This window comes from Podarcis muralis, chromosome 13 (genome assembly GCF_964188315.1).
Source record: "Podarcis muralis chromosome 13, rPodMur119.hap1.1, whole genome shotgun sequence".
NCBI lineage: Eukaryota > Metazoa > Chordata > Lepidosauria > Squamata > Lacertidae > Podarcis > Podarcis muralis.
The window spans coordinates 4,696,461-4,719,335 of record NC_135667.1 but is presented as its reverse complement, the minus strand read 5'-3'; the positions used below and the strand labels follow the sequence as shown (position 1 = coordinate 4,719,335).

General features: G+C 49.5%; 1 pseudogene across 1 annotated transcript; it reads left to right on the top strand.

Annotated features, from left to right (window-relative positions):
- Nucleotides 1-7,959: 7,959 nt before the first annotated feature.
- Nucleotides 7,960-11,115, top strand: LOC114582410 (T-complex protein 1 subunit theta pseudogene; annotated as a pseudogene). Its single transcript, XR_013390330.1, has 2 exons — nucleotides 7,960-8,105; nucleotides 9,457-11,115. The product of XR_013390330.1 is annotated as a T-complex protein 1 subunit theta pseudogene (transcript).
- Nucleotides 11,116-22,875: the final 11,760 nt, after the last annotated feature.

The window sequence follows — 22,875 nt, the reverse complement described above, 5'->3', positions numbered from 1 at the left end:
CCTTGCAAAACATCCAGCTAATCTACCTTCCTGGCAGCGGACTGAGGATGCTATGCTACCTGGGAGTCACGGGTGATGCTAATAATGAGACTCCAAATGGATTCTCCTTCTCCCAGGCAGAGGTGGGGGGGGAGGAGTTGGAGAGCCTCACACACACTGGCAAGGCTGAGCCCCTTCACCCCAAAACACCTCTAGGCAGTCAGCGTCCCCAAGGCGTCCGCTGCTGCCTTTCAAAGCTCCGGGGGGGGGGGGGGGGAATCAAAACATTTAAAGGATACATTGCAGGCTTATTGCCTCCAACTTGTGCTTTTGCTTAGGGCTGGGGGAGCTCTCTGGCTCTGTGCAAAGGCCTGCATAGCTTACGGCAGGCAAGTTTTCCTTACTTCACTCCATTTTGCTTTGTTTTGTTTGCTTTGTTTATTACTCACACTTTACCCCAAGGTCCCAGGACGGGTCACAGCATCAAAGGTAAAGGGGTAAAGGGACCCCTGATCATTAGGTCCAGTCGTGGCCAACTCTGGGGTTGTGGCGCTCATCTCGCTTTATTGGCCGAGGGAGCCGGCGCACAGCTTCCGGGTCACGTGGCCAGCATGACTAAGCCGCTTCTGGTGAACCAGAGCAGCGCACGGAAATGCCGTTTACCTTCACGCCGGAGCGGTACCTATTTATCTACTTGTACTTTGCCGTGCTTTCGAACTGCTAGGTTGGCAGGAGCAGGGACCGAGCAACGGGAGCTCACCCCGTCGCGGGGATTCGAACCGCCAACTTTTCTGATCGGTAAGTCCTAGGCTCTTTAACCCACAGCGCCACCCGCGTCAAAACCCAGCATCAAAAGCCATTTAAAACAACTTACAACCATAAAAATAAGGAGGTTCCTACAAACATACCCCTCAAATGACAAAAGCAAAGGTGAAGAGGGGCACCTCGAGCATTCTCCTAAAGCTGTGTAATGAAGGTGCCTGGCGCACCCCTGTGGGGAGGGAGTTCGGCAGCTTAGGGGCCACCACAGACAAGGCCCTTTCCCAGGTCAGCACCCACCTCTCTGAGCCTCTGAGGGCAGAGCTACTACCCAAAGGACCCCCTATGTCAATCTCAGCACCAGAGAGGGTCTATAGGGCTGGAGGTGTCTTTTAAGCTATTTGGGGCCTAGGTCACCTTTTCTCATTTTTCTCATGGGGTATGTCACCTACTCTCTCAGAAATGCACATGGCCCTCCATCCGATTTCTACACAACTTGCATTTCTGAATTCTGAGATGGGTGAGGCAGATGGGTAGAAAGAGCCATTGATTCCTGGAAAGCCACCACTGCCCGTCAGTGTAGGCCAGGGATTGACAAGGTTTACCTTGCCTGGGCTGGTTCACTCCAGCGAAGATCCCTCCGTGGGCCGAATCACACGCCCGCCCACAATTTCCAGCATCTGCACAGACGCAATTTCCGGCGCCGCGGAAGAGAGTCCCTGCGCAGCACACAGGGACTCGCCGAGCAGGCAGCTTGGTTCGGGGGCGGCTCGGGGGCCGGTTAAATGACCCTCGTGGGCCACTTGTTGCCCATGGGCCTTAGGTTGCCAACCCCTGGTGTAGGCAGTTAATAATCCCAATGGCCTAACATGGTACAGTGGTACCTTGGGGTACACACGCTTCAGGTTACAGACTCCTCTAACCCAGAAATAGTGCTTCAGGTTAAGAACTTTGCTACAGGATAAGAACAGAAATCGTGCTCCGGCGGCGCGGCGGCAGCAGAAGGCCCCAATAGCTAAAGTGGTGCTTCAGGTTAAGAACAGTTTCAGGTTAAGAACAGACCTCCGGATCGAATTAAGTACTTAACCCGAGGTACCACTGTATAAGGCAGTTTCTTATAACAACTAGACTACTAGCTATCCATTCCTTGCATGTTGCTCTCCTGTCCACCCACCTTGCAATTTCTCTTCTAAAAACTCTTTGCCCCCCTCCTGCCTCCCAGCTGTTAGGAGCTGGCAACACAACTGTGTGATACATTTAAAGCAGTGTCACAGCACGTTCAACAGTCATGGCTTCCCCAAAATAATCCTGGGAGCTGTCGTTTTTTAAGGCGCTGCTCAGAGAACCCTCCCAGGGCTACAGTCCCAGAGTTCCTTGGCAAGAGAGACTGACCGTTAAACCACTCTAGGAATTGCGGTTCTCTGAGGGAAATGGGGGACCCCATAATAACTCTCAGCACTCTTATCAAACCACAATTTCCAGGATTATTTGGAGGCGGTCCTGACTGTTGAAGTAGTACAGTAGTCCTTTAAATGTACAGTGCAAGTGGAGCCTAAGTCTCTGGACTGGAAGCTGGAAACATATATGGGGTGCCCCGTTCAGGTCTGTCTTAGCAGTCTGACTAGAGGGGGTTGTTTTTCCCCTGGCTGCAAGATCGGGCTAGCGGTTGCCCATTCTAGTCACCAGATGTTATGTGCTGAAGTTCTCGCCCTGGGCCAGCAGGGGGATACTGTAGATAGTTTTCACTCTGGTCCACATATGCAAATAAGGGATTGAAAGTGACGTTCAGTGATTGGATAGTTACAGAAAATGGTTACTGTTGCGTTCTAGTGGAGCTCTATATAAGCAGGCTGGCTGAACCCTTCAGTTCAGTTCTGGCCTGTGAATAAACAAGAGCTGTTTGAAGAATTGCTGTGTCGTCTGATATGTTCACCCACAACTTAACACCAGAGGCTGCCCATTCTAAGGTTGGAGAAAGACATACCCCTGGATACAATCCTTCCTTCACCACCCCTTCAACATCTGGGGAACTCCGAAGCAAGACTCACTCAAAACAAGCCTACCGTGAATGCTGCAAAAATCTCATTTTTCTTTTCTTTTCTTTTGGTAAGCCCAAAAAGTCACATCACCATTCATTTAGCATCATTTCTCCTGTGCCCAGCCCTGGGAGAGAACACCTCTTTGCAGGCCCAAATCAGTCTTCTCCACAGCCCAAGCAATTTCTCGAGGGCCAAAATCACTATTGCTCGGGATCCCCTGGGAGCAGAAATCTTCCTCCTGTCTTGCTCTCACTCACCAAACATATACACAGCAGCTTTTTGAAATTCACTGCCCAAATATTTCTGGCAAAGGCATTATCATGTGAAAGTGGGAGTGCAACGGGAGGGCTGAGGGAGGGGGGGAACCGACTGGGACGGAGGGAACCAGAGCAATTAGGAATGCACCAGGGCAACATCTGGAAAGGAAGCAAGGGCATAAAAGAGAAGGCAACGGTTGCATGGCCCTGGTGGCGTCCTCCTAGGAGAGAGGGCTCAGGGTCAGGGGGTTAGATTTCAGGGGCCAGAGCAGCGGCAAGAATTAAGGGGGGGAAAGCCAGGCCCACGGAGCAGGGGGAAGACCCCTCAGCTGGGGGGGGGGGCAGTTGGGATTCCTGTGCCAAGGCTGAATCTGAGCCCACGGTTTCCGTCTAAGCAGGAAGTCTGAAACTGTGGCTCTTAAGATGTACAGCCCAAGCTTAACCCCAGAAGAATCATAGAGCTGGAAGGGACTATGAGGGTCATCTAGTCCAGCCCCCCGTAATGCAGGAATCTTTTGCCCAATGTGGGGTTTGAACCTCCTGTTGTAAATAAAAATATACCCTTTTCCCTTATGGGGTATCCAAGACCCCATATAGAGTCCTTACGTAGGTTCCCTATTGGTAGGAGAAAATAACAGAGGCCAACCAGAGAATATGGAGAAGCAAAGCAGCTCGTAAGCCTGATCTTTATTGATCTGTTGCAACAGGGTGCTCCCCTCACCCGCAGGAGAGGAAGAGGACCCACAAAAATGCTGTGCAAGGGCTTATACAGTGGTGCCCCGCAAGACGAATGCCTCGCAAGACGGAAAACCCGCTAGAGGAAAGGGTTTTCCGTTTTGGAGGTGCTTCGCAAAACGAATTTCCTATGGGCTTGCTTCGCAAGACGAAAATGTCTTGCGAGTTCCTGCAGGGTTTCTTTCCTCCCCCCCCTTTCCCAAGCCGTTAAGCTGCTTATCAGCTGACCCACTAAGCCGCTTAACAGCTGATCGCTAAGCCGCTTATCAGCTGATCCGCTAAGCCGCTAAGCCGCTTAACAGCTGATCGCTAAGCCGCTTATCAGCTGATCCGCTAAGCCGCTTAACAGCTGATCGCTAAGTCGCTTATCAGCTGATCCACTAAGCCCGCTAAGCCGCTAATAGCGCTAATCCGCTAATCCGTTAATGGGCTTGCTTCGCAAGACGAAAAAACCGCAAGACGAAGAGACTCGCGGAACGGATTCTTTTCGTCTTGCGAGGCGCCACTGTAAAGAGTTTTGAAATTCCCATCCTCTAGATCAAGACCAGCCCCAGAAACATCATACATACATCATAGAAGGGGTGTAGCCTAAGACCACCCCTCAGATACATCACTCCTACATCACAGAAAAGGCGGTCTAAAACAGAAATTTGAATATTGTTTTTCTCCTGTTGTTTATCTCCTGTCTGGCAGGTTACTTGATTGGATTTCCTGGATAGCCTGGCCAGTCTTTTGTAATGATAAATACTTAGTTCCTGGGCCAGGTCACAGGCTCACACCCTATTCAAACACAGACATACCCTTAAGACAGGATTTGTGAAGGAAAAGACAGTGGGGAGGCTTTTCCACTTTGACCTTGCAGAGAAAACATTTGCTGAGTTTAGGAATCAAAATGGCTTCAGGTTGGTCTTCCTGTGCTGATTTATGTACGTGCTTGGTTGGTACGCTAATGAACATTACCATATATCTAAGATCTCAAAATTCCTATCACAGTGTGCCCTGAAAGTGTTCTGCCCTCCCCTCAACGCCACCGCAGAACGAAAACAATGGTGCTAAGTTTTCCCAGAGACTTCGGATTCCTTGCCATCCAAAACCCCCTGCGTTACCAGAAGCCGACTCGCTCTTCCAACGCAGGGAACACAGACTGTTAGTTTAGGCGTGCCCAGAAATTTCTCCTTGGACGCTAAAGTCGGTCCGGCCGTCTTGTTGCTACCCAAACAGTCCAGCTGCCGGCTGAGAAATTCACGTGGCCTAGATAAATGAAGGGATTTCACACGAGGGGCATCATTAGGTAAATTGCCCAGTGATGGCTTTCTAAGTACCCCATTACAAGCGGGAGGGAGAATGCCACCCTCTGACAAAATGCCAGGGCACAGCATGCTCTGAGGCCTGTTTGGCACACCCATCTGGCTCACCTCGGAGTGGTGGGAAGGTTCAGAGCAGCCGGTGCCACCCAGTTACCCTTGCAGGGGAACATCAGGGCCCTAGCAGTGTCTTTGTTCGAATCTGTTTTGCTGGATTTTGGACAGATGGCTTGAAAACCAGTTATGAGAAGGAGGCTGAAATATACTCGGAGTCGAGAGTGGATTTCATGCTCTTTATTCAGCTCATAGTGGGGAGGAGGAATGGAAGTCCCCTCAAAGTATCTGCTTTATATACATTATTTACACAATGGGCTGCACGTGATTGGCTAATTATGGAATTCTCCTGTAGGCCAATCAGGTTGTGGATTCACTTCTATCTGGAGCTGGATTGGGTGGCTCCTGCCGACCAATCATACTGCTGCATTGTTCTAGGACCAATCAGACTGCTGCATTCTGAATCCTATTGTTCTAGGACCAATCAGACTGCTGCATTTTGGATCCTGTTGTTCTAGGACCAATCAGACTGCTGCAGTTTGGATCCTATTCAACTCAGTACATAACAGAGGCCATCCCAAACTACGCCTGCCCCACGGCGGAATCTGCACAGTCCCAGAGTTTCGCCATCGCACAAGCAGAGCATCTAATCCAGCCCATTCCGAAATGGCACCAATTCCTGGGGTGGCTCCATTATTTTCCTTATGGCTCCCCCCAAAAACACAATACGGTAGTAACTCTCTCCTTCTCGAACCCTGCCCTAAACCCTCAAAACAGCACCTTCCCCACATTCTGTTAAAGACCAGGGATGTGAGAGATCAGCCAGCCCCAACTGGCTAATTCTTCCAGCTGCAAATCCATTTAGATAAATTCACGGAGAAGGCTGTCGATGGCCACTAGCCACAATGGCTCCGCTCTGCCTATGTGGCTGGAGGCTGCGATGTTTCTGGGTACCAGCTGCATACCCTCCAACATTTCTCTGAGGAAAATAGGGACGTCCAAAGAAAAGCGGGACATTCCGGGATCAAATCAGAAACCGGGACGGCTTCTGTAAATCCGGGGCTGTCCCTGGAAAATAGGGACACATGGAGGGTCAGCAGTTGCTGGAGGGAGAGAGAGCTGTTGAGCTCGGATTCTGCTTGCGGGTTTCCCGAAAGAGGCATCTAGCTGGCCACTGTGAGACCCCCTATGGCCAGGGGCCTGATCCAGCTGCCGTATTTTTACATTCTTACAAGAGGGAATGACAAGCCACAGTCCATTCAACAGGTTTTCCACAGGAGTGTGTCACCATGGATCGCACCCTACGTTGTTAGTGAAAGGTTTCCTTTTTTCCCTTTTATGAAATAAATCTTTATTTGATTTTCAAAAATATAAACATACAACAAAACTAATTTCCGAATCCAAATATCAAGATTACTCTGAATTTCCTGACTCCCCCCCCCCCTCCATGGGTCCTATTGAGCCTATTTTCAATTGCATATCAATACCTCTCCATTTTTTTAATCTTTCTAACTTATCCATCAATTCTGTTAAATTACAAGTGTGTTTAAAACCCTGCCAATGTTTTAACCTGCTTACAATGATCTTGTATATAAATTATGAACTTTTCCCGTTCTTTTTTGAAGTTCTTGTCTTCTTGGTTCCTGAGCTCCCCGCTTAATTTTGCCATTTCAGCATAGTCCGTCAACTTGGTTTGCCATTCTTCTCTGGTCAGGGCTGTCTCTTCCTTCCATCTCTGGGCTAGTAGCATCCATGCGGATCTTGTTGCATACATGAACAGCCTTTTCTGGTCCTTTGGGATCTCGGTACCTATAATTCCTAATAGAAAAAGCTTTTGGGTTTTTTTAAACAAAGGTTATTTAAAAAAAAAAATTTCATTTCGTTACATATCTGTAGTGGTTTGGAGTTACTCGTGCGTAAGCCGACCCCGTTTGGGTGCTTGGTTGCCTGGTTAAACCCTTCGGACTGCACAGCCCATCTCCGCTTGACTGCCTCAGTCACTGGCAGAATCTGTCTGTGGGCGTTTCTTAAACCTCTGCCAGCATAAAAGCTGTTTGACACCTAATCGTCTCCGCCTCTCATTGCGCGGGAGTCTCCTGCGCAGGGTGGGCGTGGGTAGCGGAGTGCCTGGGCTCTCTTCACTGACTTCCAGGGAAGAATCCCGGAGCCCTTCCACCTCCTCTTCCCCTTGCTCTCCTGGACTCTGGGTGTCACACGTATTTCCTTCCCCTTCCACCAAGCTGAGTCTCCCCCTTGTGCTAGGACCTTCACCTGCAGAATCGGAGACCCTCTCCTTCTCCCGTGTCTCTGATGTCAGTTCCCTGACAATATCATTTCCCAGAAATTTTTTATTACTTTACAGATAAAAGGTACTGGTTTTCTTTTTTTCCAGCTCAGGTGCAGAAATGTCTTGGGACAACTCTGCAGCCTGTGACATTAATACAGTGGTACCTTGGGTTACAGACGCTTCAGGTTACAGACTCCGCTAACCCAGAAATAGTACTTCGGGTTAAGAACTTTGCTTCAGGATGAGAACAGAAATTGTGCTCCAGCGGCGCAGCGGCAGCGGGAGGCCCCATTAGCTAAAGTGGTGCTTCAGGTTAAGAACAGTTTCAGGTTAAGAATGGACCTCCAGAACGAATTAAGTTCTTAACCCGAGGTACCACTATAGATACGACCGCCTTTGCACCTTTACATCTCGTCCAGTGGCAGTCTACCCAAACAGAGGCGTGCTTTGTGCATCAGAAGCTAGGCTGGCAGTCGGCAGGGACAGTGCACAAGGAGGGTTACTTTGTGCCTGAGTCGCCACATGGCCTCACAGGAAGGTGCTCTGTGCCCGCTGGAATGTGCCACTGTGACATCACCCCCCTCGACCTCCCACCCCAGAAGCAGCCGTTAAACGGCTGATTCTGCCAGCCGAGTCCTGGCACCGCAGAGCTCCCTGGCAATCTCCAGACGTCTCTTCTCGTCTTCCTCCAGTAGGTTGACACTTGATGCACGGGCAGAAGGTTGTAGGGGCAAGTGAAGGGGTGCGGTTTGCAGGCTGTCTAAAGCCCCAAGACCTTAGAGAGAAGGGGGGGGGGAGGAATTAACCACTGGCAATCTACCGTATTTTTCGCTCTATAAGACGCACCAGACCACAAGACGCACCTAATTTTTGGAGGAGGAAAACAAGAAAAAAAATATTCTGAATCTCAGAATCCAGAACAGCAAGAGGGATCGCTGCGCAGTGAAAGCAGCAATCCCTCTTGCTGTTCTGGCTTCTGGGATAGCTGCGCAGCCTGCATTCGCTCCATAAGGCGCACACATTTCCCCTTACTTTTTAGGAGGGGAAAAGTGAGTCTTATAGAGCAAAAAATGTGGTATTTTCTTTTAAGGGAAAGCAGCCCACAGGGTTAAATTCGAGGCTTGACACAGCCATATTCTTAGCAATTTTGGACGGCTAGTATAAGACCCACACATCTTAATCTGTATCGTGGCACCTGTGGAAAGTGTGCCGTTGCCAAAAATTAAGCAGGCAGGTCCCTGCCCGCAAGGGACCTACAATACGATGAATAACCCAAAGGAACAGAGGAAGGGGAAGGGAATGCAGGGAGCCATAAATAAGGACGAATCTGCAAGTATTACAGTGAAACTGGCACCAGATTTAGGGTGGTTCCCCCACGCAGGGTGCCATGCCGATGGGGTGCAAAATTGAGAAGATCCACAACTAAGGAGATCCATTAGGGGGCTCCCAATTTTGGCCTCGCACAGGGTGCCACAGAACCAAAGTCCACCCCTGGCGACACGGATGCGTTTTATTTATTAAAACCTTCCATCGTGCTAGATTTCAAGGCAGTCTGTATAAACAGACACAAAAAGAAAGCAGCAGGTAAAGCCTTAGAGCTAAGTGAGAATATACATTCTTAGGCTCCGTGGAAAAGGTGGGTTTTGAGGCAGGGTGTGAAGGGGAAAAGAGGGGACATTGCACAGGGTTCCTGGGAGCCATAACAGGGGCAGGGGGAGAAATTCAATCCACTTCGCATTAAAAAGGCAAATTTGTTCGCATTTCCCAAAATGACACACGAACCAAAACACAAGCTGCCCTTCACAACGTGCCCTTCTTGGATTTTACAATGCCTTTTTCCAGCCACATAATGCATTCGAAAATTCATACGCTAGGGCAAAGTATCCATATACAGTGGTACCTTGGTTCTCAAACTTAATCCGTTCTGGAAGTCCATTCTAAAAGCAAAGCGTTCCAAAGCCAAGGGGCTGGGGATGGTGCTTTCCCGTTGCCAGGTGGACTTTCCAAACACTGACGCCCACCCTTTGCCTCTCCCTTCTCAGGTGATGGCTGCCCACGTCCCCCAAGCCCCCGGGCTGCCCCAGATGCTCAAGGCGGGCATGAAGTACTTCAGCGGCCTGCAGGAAACCCTCTTCAGCAACCTCACAGCCTGCAAGGCCTTGGTGCGCTCCTTGCGCACCTGCTACGGCCCCCTGGGCCGCAACAAGCTGGTGGTCAACCACCTCGGCAAGAACTTCCACACCTCCCATGCCGCCACCATCCTCCGGGAGCTGGAGCTGGAGAACCCGGTGGCCTGCCTTCTCCGCACCGCGGCCGAGACGCAGGACGTGGAGACGGGGGACGGGACCAATTTCGTCATCCTCCTGGCCGGGGCGCTCTTGGAGAACGCTGAGAAGCTCCTGCACTCAGGGCTGCCGGTGGTCCACATCCGGGCCGGCTACGAGATGGCCTGCAAAGAAGTCCTGCGTTTGCTCCCCGGCCTGTCCTGTTACGTCCTGAAGAACCCGCGCGACGTCGAAGAGGTGCTGTGGGTCCTGCAGGCCGCCGTGGGCAGCAAGGTCTTCGGCTACCAGAAAGCCTTGGCCAAGCTGGTGGCCAAGGCCTGCATCCTGGTGCTGCCGCCGGACCGTGCGGCCTTCAACGGGGACCTCATCCGCGTCTGCAAGATCCTCGGCGGCGGGGTGGCCGACTCCAGTGTGGTGGAAGGGGTGGTCGTCTGCGCGGAGGCCGAAGGGATCGTCCGGCGCGTGGAGAGGGCCCGCATCGCGGCCTACTCCTGCTGCTTCGGCCCATCCGGTTTCGAGGCAAAGAGCACCGTCGTCTTCAACAGCGCGTCGGACATCAAGCTCTTTAGCAAAAGCGAAGAGAACATCATCGAGCAGCGAATTCTGGACCTGGCCAGAGCCGGCGTCACCGTGGTGGTGGTCGGGGGCAAGGTACATGAGTTGGCGCTCTTCTACGCCAACCGGTACCGGCTGATGGTTGTCCGGCTGCGCTCCCGGATGGAGCTCCAGCACCTCTGCAAGGCGGTGGGGGCCACTCTGCTGCTGGCCGTGACCCCGCCGGTGCCTGAGGAGCTGGGCCACTGCCGCCGCGTCTACATGAGCGAGATTGGCAGCACCAGCGTGGTCGTCTTCAGCCAAGACGGCATCGCTTGCCCTGTGGTCACCATCGTGCTCAGAGGGGCCACCACGGAGATGTTAGACTGTGTGGAGGAGGCCATCCACGATGGCATCAACGTCTACAAGGTCTTGGGCAGCGACGCCCGGCTGCTGCCTGGCGCCGGGGCCACCGAGATGGCGCTGTCGGTGCGGCTCAGCACCTTGGGGATGTACTTCCCCGGACCCGAGCAGTACGGCATCTTGGAGTTCTCCCAGGCCCTGAAGACCCTCCCGGCTACCCTGGCGGAAAACGCAGGCCTGCCGGTCAACGAGGTGATGGCCAAGATTGAGGTGCAGCACCAGCTGGGCACCCAGAACACGGGCCTCAGGCTGGCGAGCGAGGAGGCGGGCACCATTGATGCCGCCAAGGAAGGGCTGTTCGACCCGTTCTTGGTGAAGTACCGAGGCATCATGCTTGCGACCCAGACGGCCGTCACGCTGCTGGGCGTAAGCGAGGTCATGATGGCCAAGAAGAGTGGTGGGCCCAAGCCTAGAGGGGAGAACCCTAACTGGGACCAAGAACCAGACGCGTTGGATTGACGTCTTGGATACTAGCCAATGTCACCTTATCAATAAAGTACAATGGCCATGGTTAACTGGGTCTCTCTCTCACTCTCAGATAGATAGATAGATAGATAGATAGATAGATAGATAGATAGATAGATAGATAGACAGACAGACAGATAGACACACACACACACACACACCCCTCTGGGGTTGCCCATCTGGTTAAGTGGGCAAGTGAAACATTACTGTCCTTTTTGCCAAGAATACACTTTTCACGGACTCATGAAACTGTTGCATCGGAAGAGACCCCATGGGTCATCTGGTCCAACCCCTGCAACTGCAGGTCATCACAGCTGATTTTCTTTCCCGTTGAACAAAAATGATAAATATGGATGCTGGGCGAAGGGAGCCCAAATTCTGCTCCATATACAGTGGTACCTCTGGTTATGTACCTAATTCGTTCCAGAGGTCCGTTCTTAACCTGAAAGTGTTCTTAACCTGAAGCACCACTTTAGCTAATGGGGCCTCCTGCTGCTTCTGCACCACCGCCGTGCGATTTCTGTTCTCATCCTGAAGCAAAGTTTTTAACCCGAGGTACTATTTCTGGGTTAGCGGAGTCTGTAACCTGAAGCATCTGTAACCCGAGGTACCACTGTATTGTGCAAATTAGCTGAGATCAGTGTGTCTTCATGGGGAGGAGATAAGACTATTCCAGAGCACTGAAGTTCAGCCCATTAGTTACACTATACCCTGGCTGCTACATGCCCTGTTTGGACAGAGAACTCATGAGAAAAGTGAGACCGGAATGCTTGGTGCAGAGCTAGAGGTTTTGGACTACAACTCCCATCAAGCCGTGCTGCCTAGGGCTGATCGGAGTTGTAGGCCAGAACCTCTGCTTGGGCACCAGGTTCCAGCTGGGAGGATGGAGAGGAAATTATTCCTGATTGGCTTTTGGCATTTGCACCTCCCACCTCACCCTCACAACAAACCTGCAAGGGAAGAGGAAGTGGTTGAGCTTCACAAATGACCATGTCAGGATTTGAACCTGGCTCTCCCTGTCCAGCCCATGACAAAAGAAAAGAAAAACACAACTTATAAGTTGCTTGTGATCCGCAGGTCTCTAAGGAACTTGCATTAAAGAAAAATATAGGCCCATGCATAATAGCATAGCAGGAAAAGCAGGGATAATATAATACATTAACATTTCATACAGAATACAACTAACGGGAAAACAAAAGCAGCAAACCAGACCCATAAACAGTAGCAAACAACATTAGCAGTATTCAAACACCCAGTAATTAGCAGATAAACAAAACCTCACCCTTCCCTTCACATCAAACCAACAATCTGCCCCACTTAATCTCCCACCCCAGATTTAGGGCTGTGCGGGTGGTTTCCCTGCACAGGGCAACAAGAGTGGGTGGGGTATAGATAATAAAATTATTATTATTATTACTATTATTATTATTATGGTGAGGTGGCGTGAAATTATAATATAATAAGACCTATATTTATATGAGTAGCTACTGAGAAGATCCATTAGAAAGCAGCTGCACCAAAAGGAATTACAGTGGTACCTCGGGTTACATACGCTTCAGGTTACATACACTTCAGGTTACAGACTCTGCTAATCCAAAAATAGAGCTTCAGGTTAAAAACTTTGCTTCAGGATGAGAACAGTTTCAGGTTAAGAACGGACCTCCAGAACGAATTAAGTACTTAACCTGAGGTACCACTGTATTGTAAAAATAAGAAATATTGGGGTGGATTTCATCCTTGCTCAGGACGCCGTTATTACCAAAGTCCATCCCCACACTCAGAAATCTGGTGTTAGGCCAGCTACTGCAAATCTGCCATGGGTACGTCCAATGTCATCCACCAGAGATGGTCTGGCATTTCTCCTCCCATCTTCAGTGGGGAGCAGTAGCAAAGCAAAGCAGGGAGATGGCGGCAAAACTTTCAGAGCATGGGGCAAATATCTGCTGCGGCCGAGAAGGGATAACAGACTGAGCCACGGGCACTGAGTCCCGGAAGCCGCCGTGCTCAGCCTAAAGCGAGGCCATGTTTAAGGAGTCTGGGATCAGGGCAAAGTGGCCAGAACTTCATGGAAGCAACAAAGCTGTCCCAACGGGTCAGCACACCCACCTGCCAAACTTTTAAACACGGGACAAGGCATGCTCACTCACGAAACTGCAGGGCATTTAGATGCTCACTGCCACAGGGAGGATGCATCTGTGGCCAGCGAGGGAAGCACCGCCAGGTCCCGGGGAATAAGCCGATTGATTTCCACCCCTCCAGCAGTGGGCCTATGCTCCTTTCCCCGGGGGGAGAAGAACAGAGAGGGGAGTCCTGCTTCCCTCTGTCAGGGCAGCCAAGTCCCGGGAAGAGGCCTCTGTTCTCCAGTCTCAGCCTCTTCTCTCTCCCCCCACAACCACCACATACCACATCACACTTCTGTTTCTCCTCCTTGTCAATGAGCTGACATCCCACACCTGAGCCTCGCGATGCCTTGGGACTTAGGACACCAGCAGTGGGCAGGGCTGAAGCCATCGGTGGGCATAACAGCATCAGAACTGGATCAAGCCAATGGCCCACTCTGTCCCAGGAGTGAAGGAAGGGGGGCGTTGGGGGCGGTCCGCCCCGGGTGTCATCGCTGAGGGGGTGACATTCGGTGCTGCCTGTCTGCGACTCCCAAGCCTACCCCGAGCCGTCGGGGGGAAGGGCAGAGCTACGCCGCCTTGCCCCCTTCGTTTTGACAGTTCAGGGGAGGCTTGGGAATCATGGGAGAGCAGCACACCGTCCCCACCCCCCCAGGATGGTTCCTGGGGGGGGGGGAGCCTCCAGTGAGGCTTCCCCCTGTCTATGCTGGGCCCGGGGGTAACCTGAGTAACGCGATCCAGGTCTGGTCCCAAATACAAGGGTTCCGTAAGGAGTTAGTCCAGGGGTCTGCAACCTTTAAGACAAAAAGAGCCACTTGGACCCGTTTCCGAAGGGGAAAAAAACTGGGAGCCACAAAACCGGGAAGGTGACGTTGGGACGGTGCGTGACTCACGCACGCACTGCCCCCATGCGACGTCACAGCCAGTACAGCGCCCGCCACAGTGGGGAGTGTCAGGGCGCACAATGCGCCTCCTCCCCTTGCTAGTATCCGCCCCGGAGCCGCAGCAAAGGTGTAAAAGAGCCATATGCGGCTCCGGATCCACGGGTTGCAGACCCCTGAGTTAGTCCGACAGCACCAAGGCAGGACATGAGGCAGGAAACCAGGCAAGGACAGGCACAGGATCACAGGCAGGTTCTGGCAAACAGCAACGTTGCTCCCGCAACCTGGGGCAGAGTCCAGCAGCCTTTTATCTCTGTCGGGGTAACGGCCGGTCCTGATCCCCTGGCGACTCACCTCCCTGCCTCGCCCGAAGGTGAGCACTCCTCCTGCGAGTACTCAGGTCTCTCCTTCTCTCAGACCTGAGTCTCTGCAGCTCAGGAGACGTCGGTGGGTGACTAGACCCAGAGGCCGCCTCAGCCTCCCCTGACCAAACCGGTAGTGGAGCAGCTGTAAGCAATGGCCCAGCTGGAGGCAACGAGGTCATCCCTGCATCTGGATCCAGGGCAGGATCAGGCCCCTGACTCGGCCCAGCTGGTGCTTGTTGCAGGGGAACCTGTGCAGACTGGGGCTCTTCAGGATCAGGCCCTAGACTAGATGCCGCGTGGGGCAATGGATCTGGTGCAGACTGAGACTCCTCTGGCTCCGAGTCCAAGCCAGAGTCCGAGGCCATCACAATGTCAAAAGGAAGAAGGAAGGAAGGAAGGCTGCTGGCAAAGCGGCGAGGCTCCACACACACACACACACACACACACACACACATGCCCAGGAAGCAGCCTGCCATGGGAGGCTCACCCTGCCCCCATGGCCCCGCCTCTGCCCTGCCCAGCATCCCATTCTCCCAGCAATGCCCCAGGGGGAAGTGCTAAAGCAGGGTCCGGGAACAAGCGTCCTCTGCCCTCCCTGCGGCCTCCCATAATTGGTATTCGGAAGCATGGCTGCCTCTGAGCGCGGCGGCAGGGCACAGTCAACGTGGCTGGCAGCCATGAACAGCCCTCTCCTCCAGGAGTTTGGTGTCTAATACGCTTTTAAAGGTGTCCAAGTTGGTAGCCGGCACTGCTTCCTGTGGGAGGGAGTTCCGCAGGCCCTGAGCCATGCACATTTCCCCTCTGGGTCTCAATAATAATAATAATAATAATAATAATAATAATAATAATAATAATAATAAATTATTACTGTGCTTGTACCCCGCCTAACTGGCCAGGCCTGCCCAGCCACTCTGGGCGGCTTCCAACAGGATATTAAAAACACAATAAAACATCAGACATTAAAAGCTTCCCTAAAAGGGCTGCCTTCAGATGTCTTCTAAAAGGCAGCTAGTAGTTTATTTCCTTGACTTCTGATGGGAGGGCGTTCCACAGGGAGGGCGCCACCACCGAGAAGGCCCTCTGCCTGGTTCCCTGTAACCTCACTTCTCGCAGCGAGGGAACCGCCAGAAGGCCCTCGGAGCTGGACCTCGGTGTCTGGACTGAAGAATGGGGGGTGGAGACGCTCCTTCAGTAATTCCCGCCGTACCCTTTCTGTGCCATGCACCCCCTTCTCCCCCCCCCCCACCAACAATTGCTCCAGGGGATACAGACCGTGCTATCTCTTGTGCACCAACATTACAGCCCAGAGCTCCCCAATCCCATCCACGTCCTTTTCCAGAGCCAAACCAGGAAGTCTCCCTAGCTTGAATATGTACTTACAGTCTTAAGAACATAAGACGAGCCCCGCAGGATCAGGCCCATGGCCCACCTAGTCCAGCATCCTGCTCTCACTGTGGCCAACCAAATGCCCCAATGGGAAACCCGCAAGCAGGATTCGAACGCAAGACCCCTCTCCCCTCCTGCAATTTTGCAGCAACTGAAGCCCGGAAGCCCTGCTGCCTCCTTTGGGTCTGCTTATTCCCTAGATTTTCCCTGGAGATGAGGGTCTCCTGATTCGTAACGGGCGGGGGGGGGGGCAGGCGAAGTAGAAGCAGGGCTTCGTTCTGTGGCTCCCAACTCTCTCAGCCGCCGGCGCAAACCAGCCGTTCCAAAGGCTTCTATGGCAAAGCTGCACCTGTATCCGTTTGGCGCCACCGTCCAAGAGCAGCAATTAGCGAGCGCGCTTCCCCCATCCAGGCGTAATTAACTAAATGGCCCCCGCAAATAAGGCCCGTCTCGCGGTAATCAATTATATTAACGCGTGGCTAACAGAAAAGGCTGCTCCGTTTTGGGTGCCGGCCTGGGGACCCAGATGTTGACTATTTTGGCTGAGGCCGGGCGTCGGTGAGGCCAGCGCGGATGGAGATGGAAAAAGATGAGCTGCACACAGCAGGATCCCAGCGAGGTTCTCCTGCGCAAGCCCAGTTGAAATGAGGGGGAAAGGGTCTGGAAACCAAGCCCAGTGAGGAACAGTTGTGGTACCCAGGTCTGTTTCGCCCGGAAAAGAGGAGATGGGGGAGCCATCTTAATGTATCTCCCACCATGTGCAAGATGGTGCAAGTTCGTTTTCTGCTGCTCAGGAGGGCAGGACCCAAACCGATGGGTTCAAATGACAAGAAAGGAGACTCTGACTTGTTAACAAAGAAATTTGAGGGCTCCCTTGGACGAAAAACAAGAACACCAGCCAGGAATACCAGAGCAAAACAGCAGCCAGTAGGCTTGGTCTTGATTGAAGACTGTCGCGACAGGACTCCCACCTGCCACCAGGTGGAACAAGATGGAAGCCCCAAACAAAAGAGCCCCCAAACTTTTATTAGCTGCTAACCCCCATGTTACACCCCCCAAAACTACATCACGGTTACATCATGAAAGGGGAGGTCTGGTGGCAGTAATCTGAGCATCCTGGACCCTGCCCCATGGTTCCCCTTGCCCTCCACCAAACACCCATCAAGTGGAACAAAAAATATATTTACATTTCCCTGTTTCCCAGCCAAGTTAATCACACCCTTTTGTCTTCATCTGGGTTTGTTATTTCTGGAATGGCTACCTGTCTGGCACTCAGGTATCAGGATGCCAGGGATTATCACTCAGGCAGAGGGGCTGCTGAGGAGCTGAGCTCACATGTCTATATGAATTTCTGAAGTTTTCCCAGTGAGCCAGTACATAGATAACATTTATCAGTGAATTCTTACATTTGGTATCGTGCAGCAAAGGCCCTTTGAATAGATAGGAAGAAACTGTGATGGGGTGTTTTGTGGGGACAAATCACAAAAGTCACAAAAGCGATTGTGCTGGTTTTGGTAGTGGGCTGCATGTGCATGATATCTGCTGGAGGGGCAACACCCCCAACCTATACATAAATTCCTGCAACAGACTCAACATTATTATTATTTTTTTAAATAGTTTTTATTGTGTTTTTTCAGACATAGACAGAAAAAAGAAGGAAAAAAAAAAAAGGCAAACAGAAGATAAAAAGAATCATAACCCTTCAACAACTTCTTTCAACTTTCTATCGAACTTCCCCGCATCTCCCGCACAATGCATTCTTAACAATAAATTTATCAGCAAATTATAACCTTGTTTCATGTGTTTCTTTTGTACTTTCAATTGCAGTTTAAGTTTAAATCCCTTATTGCCCATTTACTCTGAAAACAAAACATATTATCATTTTTAACATTTAAACTTTGATTCTTTCAATAATATTATTCAATTTCATAAATGTTACACACTCATTGCTGGGGCTAGCATTTCAAATTATGCATCATTTTATAGTTCATATAGCTTATAAAATTTTTGCAGGTAGTTCTTAAATTTTTTCCAGTCCTCCTCCATTGCTTCTTCTCCCAGGTCTCGGATTCTGGCAGTCATTTCGGCCAACTCCATGTAGTCAATCAGTTGCGTTTGCCACTCTTCCAGTGTGGGCAAATCTTGAGTCTTCCAATATTTGGCGATCAGAATTCTTGCTGCCGTGGTGGCATACATAAAAAACGTTCTATCCTTCTTTAACACCCTTTGGCCGACAATACCCAAGAGGAAGGCCTCCGGTTTTTTAGGGAAGGTGTACTTAAACACCTTTTTTAACTCGTTATAGATCATTTCCCAGAAGGCCTTCACTCTTGGGCAAGTCCACCAAAGGTGAAAAAATGTTCCTTCAGCTTCCTTGCACTTCCAACATTTGTTATCAGACAAATGGTATATCTTAGCAAGCTTGACTGGGGTCATGTACCACCTGTATATCATTTTCATAATGTTTTCTTTCAAGGCATTACATGCCGTAAATTTCATACCGGTGGTCCATAACCTTTCCCAGTCTTCAAACATGATATTATAACCAATGTCTTGAGCCCACTTTATCATGGCTGATTTAACTGTCTCATCCTGTGTATTCCATTTAAGCAGCAAGTTATACATTCTCGATAATACCTTGGTCTTTGGTTCTAACAGCTCTGTCTCAAGTTTCGATTTTTCCACCTGGAATCCTATTTTTTTGTCTAACTTAACAACCTCGTTAATTTGGGCATAGTGAAACCAGTCTTGCACCTTATCTTTTAAGTTTTCAAAGCCCCGCAACCTCCAATTGTCACCAATTTTTTCTATTAGTTCCCAATATTTCGGCCAACCGGCCTCCATATTGGTTTTTTTCCGCGCCTTGGCCTCCACTGGTGATAACCACCTCGGAGTCTTACTTTCAAGTAAGTCTTTGTATTTCATCCAGACCATAAAGATTGCTTTCCTGACAATATGGTTTTTGAACATTCCATGTGTTTTTGCCTTGCCGTACCACAGATACGCATGCCATCCTAACGAATTGTTAAAACCTTCCAGGTCTAGGACATCTGTATTCTCTAATAAAATCCAATCTTTCAACCAGCAGAAGGCTGCCGCCTCGTAGTATAACCTTAAGTCCGGCAGGGCAAACCCCCCTCTTTCTTTTGCATCAGTTAGTATTTTAAACTTTATTCGGGGCTTTTTGCCCTGCCAGACAAACTTTGATATATCCCTCTGCCACTTTCCAAAACATTCCACTCTGTCCACGACCTGCAAGGTTTGAAATAAGAACAACATTTTTGGCAAAACATTCATCTTAACAGCAGCAATTCGGCCCAGCAAGGAAAGCTTCAGTCTCGACCAAGTTTCCAAATCTTTCTTAACTTCTGACCAGCATTTCTCATAATTGTCCTTAAACAAATTCAAATTTTTAGGCGTCAAGTTTACCCCCAGGTATTTCACTTTCTTAACCACAGTTAACTCTGTTTCCTTCTGAAACCCCTCTATTTCTAAAGGCGTCAAGTTTTTCCCCAAAACTTTAGTTTTTTGTTTGTTCAACTTAAATCCTGCCACCCGACCAAATTCTTGTATCAATTCCAGAACTCTTTTTGTACTAGATTCTGGCTCCTGTAGTGTTATTACTAAGTCATCTGCAAATGCTTTCAATTTATATTGTTTCACTCCAACCATAATCCCCTGTATTTGCCGGTCCCTCCTAATCATGTTCAGCAAAACCTCCAGGACTGATATAAATAATAGTGGGGATAGGGGGCACCCCTGGCGTGTTCCCTTTTCAATATGGAACTCCTCTGTCACCACATTGTTCACTATCAACTTAGCTTTTTGTTCTGAATAAATTGCTTCTATGCCATTTTCAAACCCCCGTCCCACTCCCATTCCTTCCAAGTTTTTCTTCATAAATTTCCAAGAAATGTTGTCAAAGGCCTTCTCAGCATCAATAAAAATTAACACTGCTTTAGTGTTAATATTTGTTTGTAAAAGTTCCAGAATATCGATAATATTCCTAGTATTGTCAAACAAATGCCTACCAGGAAGAAAGCCTGCTTGGTCCTTATGAATTACTTCATTTAAAACCTTTTTCAATCTACTTGCCAAAATATCTGCAAATATTTTGTAATCCACATTTAGGAGTGAGATGGGACGGTAGTTCCTAAGTTGATTCTTTTCAGTTTCCACTTTGGGTATCAATGTGATGAAAGCTTCTTTCCACGTTTCCGGTGCCCTTCCTCCCCCCATAATCTGATTGCAAACCTCCATTAATGGAAGAGTCAAGTAGTCTTTTAGTATCTTATAATACTTGGAGGTGAGCCCATCTGGGCCTGGAGATTTGCCCAACTGCATATTCTGAATGGCATCCTCAATTTCCTGTTGTGTTATTTTACAGTTCAAGATTGATCTCTTCTCCTGAGATAGTTCTGGTAAGCCGTTGAGTTTCAAAAATCGTTCCATCTCAGACACTTCCTCAGGCCCTTGTGTATACAACTTTTTGAAGTATTTCTGGAAACACTTTCTAATTTCACCTGGTTTCTGGATATTTTTCCCTTCCACCTCTAGATTGGTAACGTAGTTAAATTTCTGTCTTTTTTTCAACTGCCATGCCAGCAGTTTTCCACATTTATTTGCTGACTCAAAGGATCTTTGTCTCATTTGTTTGATTTTCCATTCCACTTCTTGGTTTATCAATTTCAAATATTGTGCCTGATAGAATTTGATTTCTCGCAAGATCTCTTTGGATTTTGGTTTAGATCTCAATCTTTTCTCTCCATCTCTTATCTTCTCTAATATTTTATCCTTTTTCCCATTCCAGAGTTTTTTCTTAATTGTGTTTTGTTGTATCAGAAACCCCCTCATTACAGCTTTACTAGCGTCCCAGATTGTTCTTTTTTCCACTGAAGTGTTCAGGTTGATTTCAAAATAGTCCTTTAATGTTTTTTGGGCCTTCTTTACAATCTCTTGATCTCTAAAGAGGGTGTCATTCATTTTCCATCTGAAGGATCCGGCTGAAGTAAGTCTCAATTCCATTTTCAGGGCGTTATGGTCGGAGCAAGTCTTTGGGCAGATTTCCACTCTTATAGTCTTCGGTGCCAGCCCTCTAGTTGTCCAGATTTGGTCGATTCTCGTCCATGATGAGTGGGCCTCAGAAAAGAAAGTTCCCTCTCTACCTAGGGGGTTCCTTGTCCGCCAAATGTCAATCAAATCCATATTGTCTGTCAGTTCAACAGACTCAACATTAGGAAGAAATTTCTGAGGGTCAGAGCTGTTCAACAGGATGCCATGGTCCTGAACTGGCAGGCTCTACATTGGTCCCTTGGTTCTCAAACGCCTTGGTACTCAAACAACTTGGAACCCAAACACTGCAAACCCGGAAGTAAGTGTTCCGGTTTGTTAATTTTTTTTCAGTAGCTGAACGTGCTCCATTTGGAGTGTTACACTGAGGTCTGTCTGTTTTTGCTATTTATTTTGTGTTTTTGTTCTTGCGGCTCTTTTTTGTGTGACTGTGTGGAACCCAGTTCAGCTACTGATTGATTGATTGATTGTGTGACTGCTGTACATTGTTTATTGCTTTCATTTTATGGATCCATGGTCTCGTTAGAGAGGTAAAATTCATGTTAAACTAGGGTTACCAGACGTCCCCGGTTCCCGGGGACAGTCCCCGGATTTGCAAATCTGTTCCCAGGAAACATGGCAGCGGCAGCCTCAGCATCCTGGTAGCGCAGTTGGCTGTGGCTGGCTTCAGGAGCTGCTTGCTGCCGTGGCGCCCGCCATGTTTCCTCGCCGGAAGTCCCCAGATGATGTGTCTTGTGCCATTGCCAAAGGGGAACCGGGGACGTCTGGCGGTACAGATCTCCTGCCCCCTGACCCCTTTGTTTTGACTGATTGAGGGAGGCTCAGAAGTTGAGGGTGGCTAGCCCTCACAAGCTGAGAAAGAAGGGCTTTGCACCTTGCCTGACAGAAACCGTGCGCCTTGTGCCCCTCCTGGGCAACGCCCGCCCGCAACCCCTGAGCCTCCCCCGATCTGTCAAAACAAAATGGAAAGGGGGCAGGAGATTGGGGAAGGATCAGGAGTCACGGGCGTGTGGCACGCCATTGCCCAGATTTTTAAAAACTGTGCGCATTTATGTTTCACAGGGTGCGAAAGAAGGGCTTTGCACCTTTATACAATGTGTGTGTGTGCTTGGGCCCAGGGTATTTTGCCTCACCGCCCTCACTACTGACTCCCTGTTGCTACTCAGCTTCAAAAAAACAAGAAAAGTGCCCCCGGTTTCATTGAAAAAAATCTGGTAACCATAGAGCCTGTTTTAGTGGTTGTTTTTAAAAGTCTGGAACGGATTAATCCGCTTTGCATTACTCTCTATGGCAAAGCACGCCTTGGTTTTGGAACAGACTTCCGGAACGGATTAAGTTTGAGAACCAAGGTAGTACTTTACTTAGGTTCTTATGCCCACCCTAGCTGGTCCTGGTGACGTTGCTGGACCTTTTTATTTCGAAGCAGAATTGCTGAAAGTGTGAATGTTTGTAGCAGTCCGGGGTGTGTGTGTGTGTGTTGTGTGTGTGTGTGTGTGTGTGTGTGTGAGCCTGTGAGTTCATGTGTGAAGTTTTGAATGTCTTGGCGCAGCTAGCTGCGAATGGGCAAGGGGCGCAGACTAGTGTGTCCGTGGGCTTTGGGGGGAGAATTCCTAAGGAGACAGGAAAAGAAGAACATAAAATGAATCTGTTGGAACAGGCCAATGGCCCATTTAGTCCAACCAGAATAACTTTGTGGCAGTAAGATCTCTTTGACAGTGGGAGATGGTGCACTCTCCTTCCTTGGAGGTCTTGAACCAGAAGTTGAATCTGCCAGGGATGCTATAATAATAATAATAATAATAATAATAATAATAATAATAATAATAATAATAATAATAGTTGAGATTGCTGCATTAGGGGGGTTGGACTAGATGACCCTTGAGGTCCCTTCCAACTTAATAATTCTATGATTCTGGTCCAAAGATCATGTCA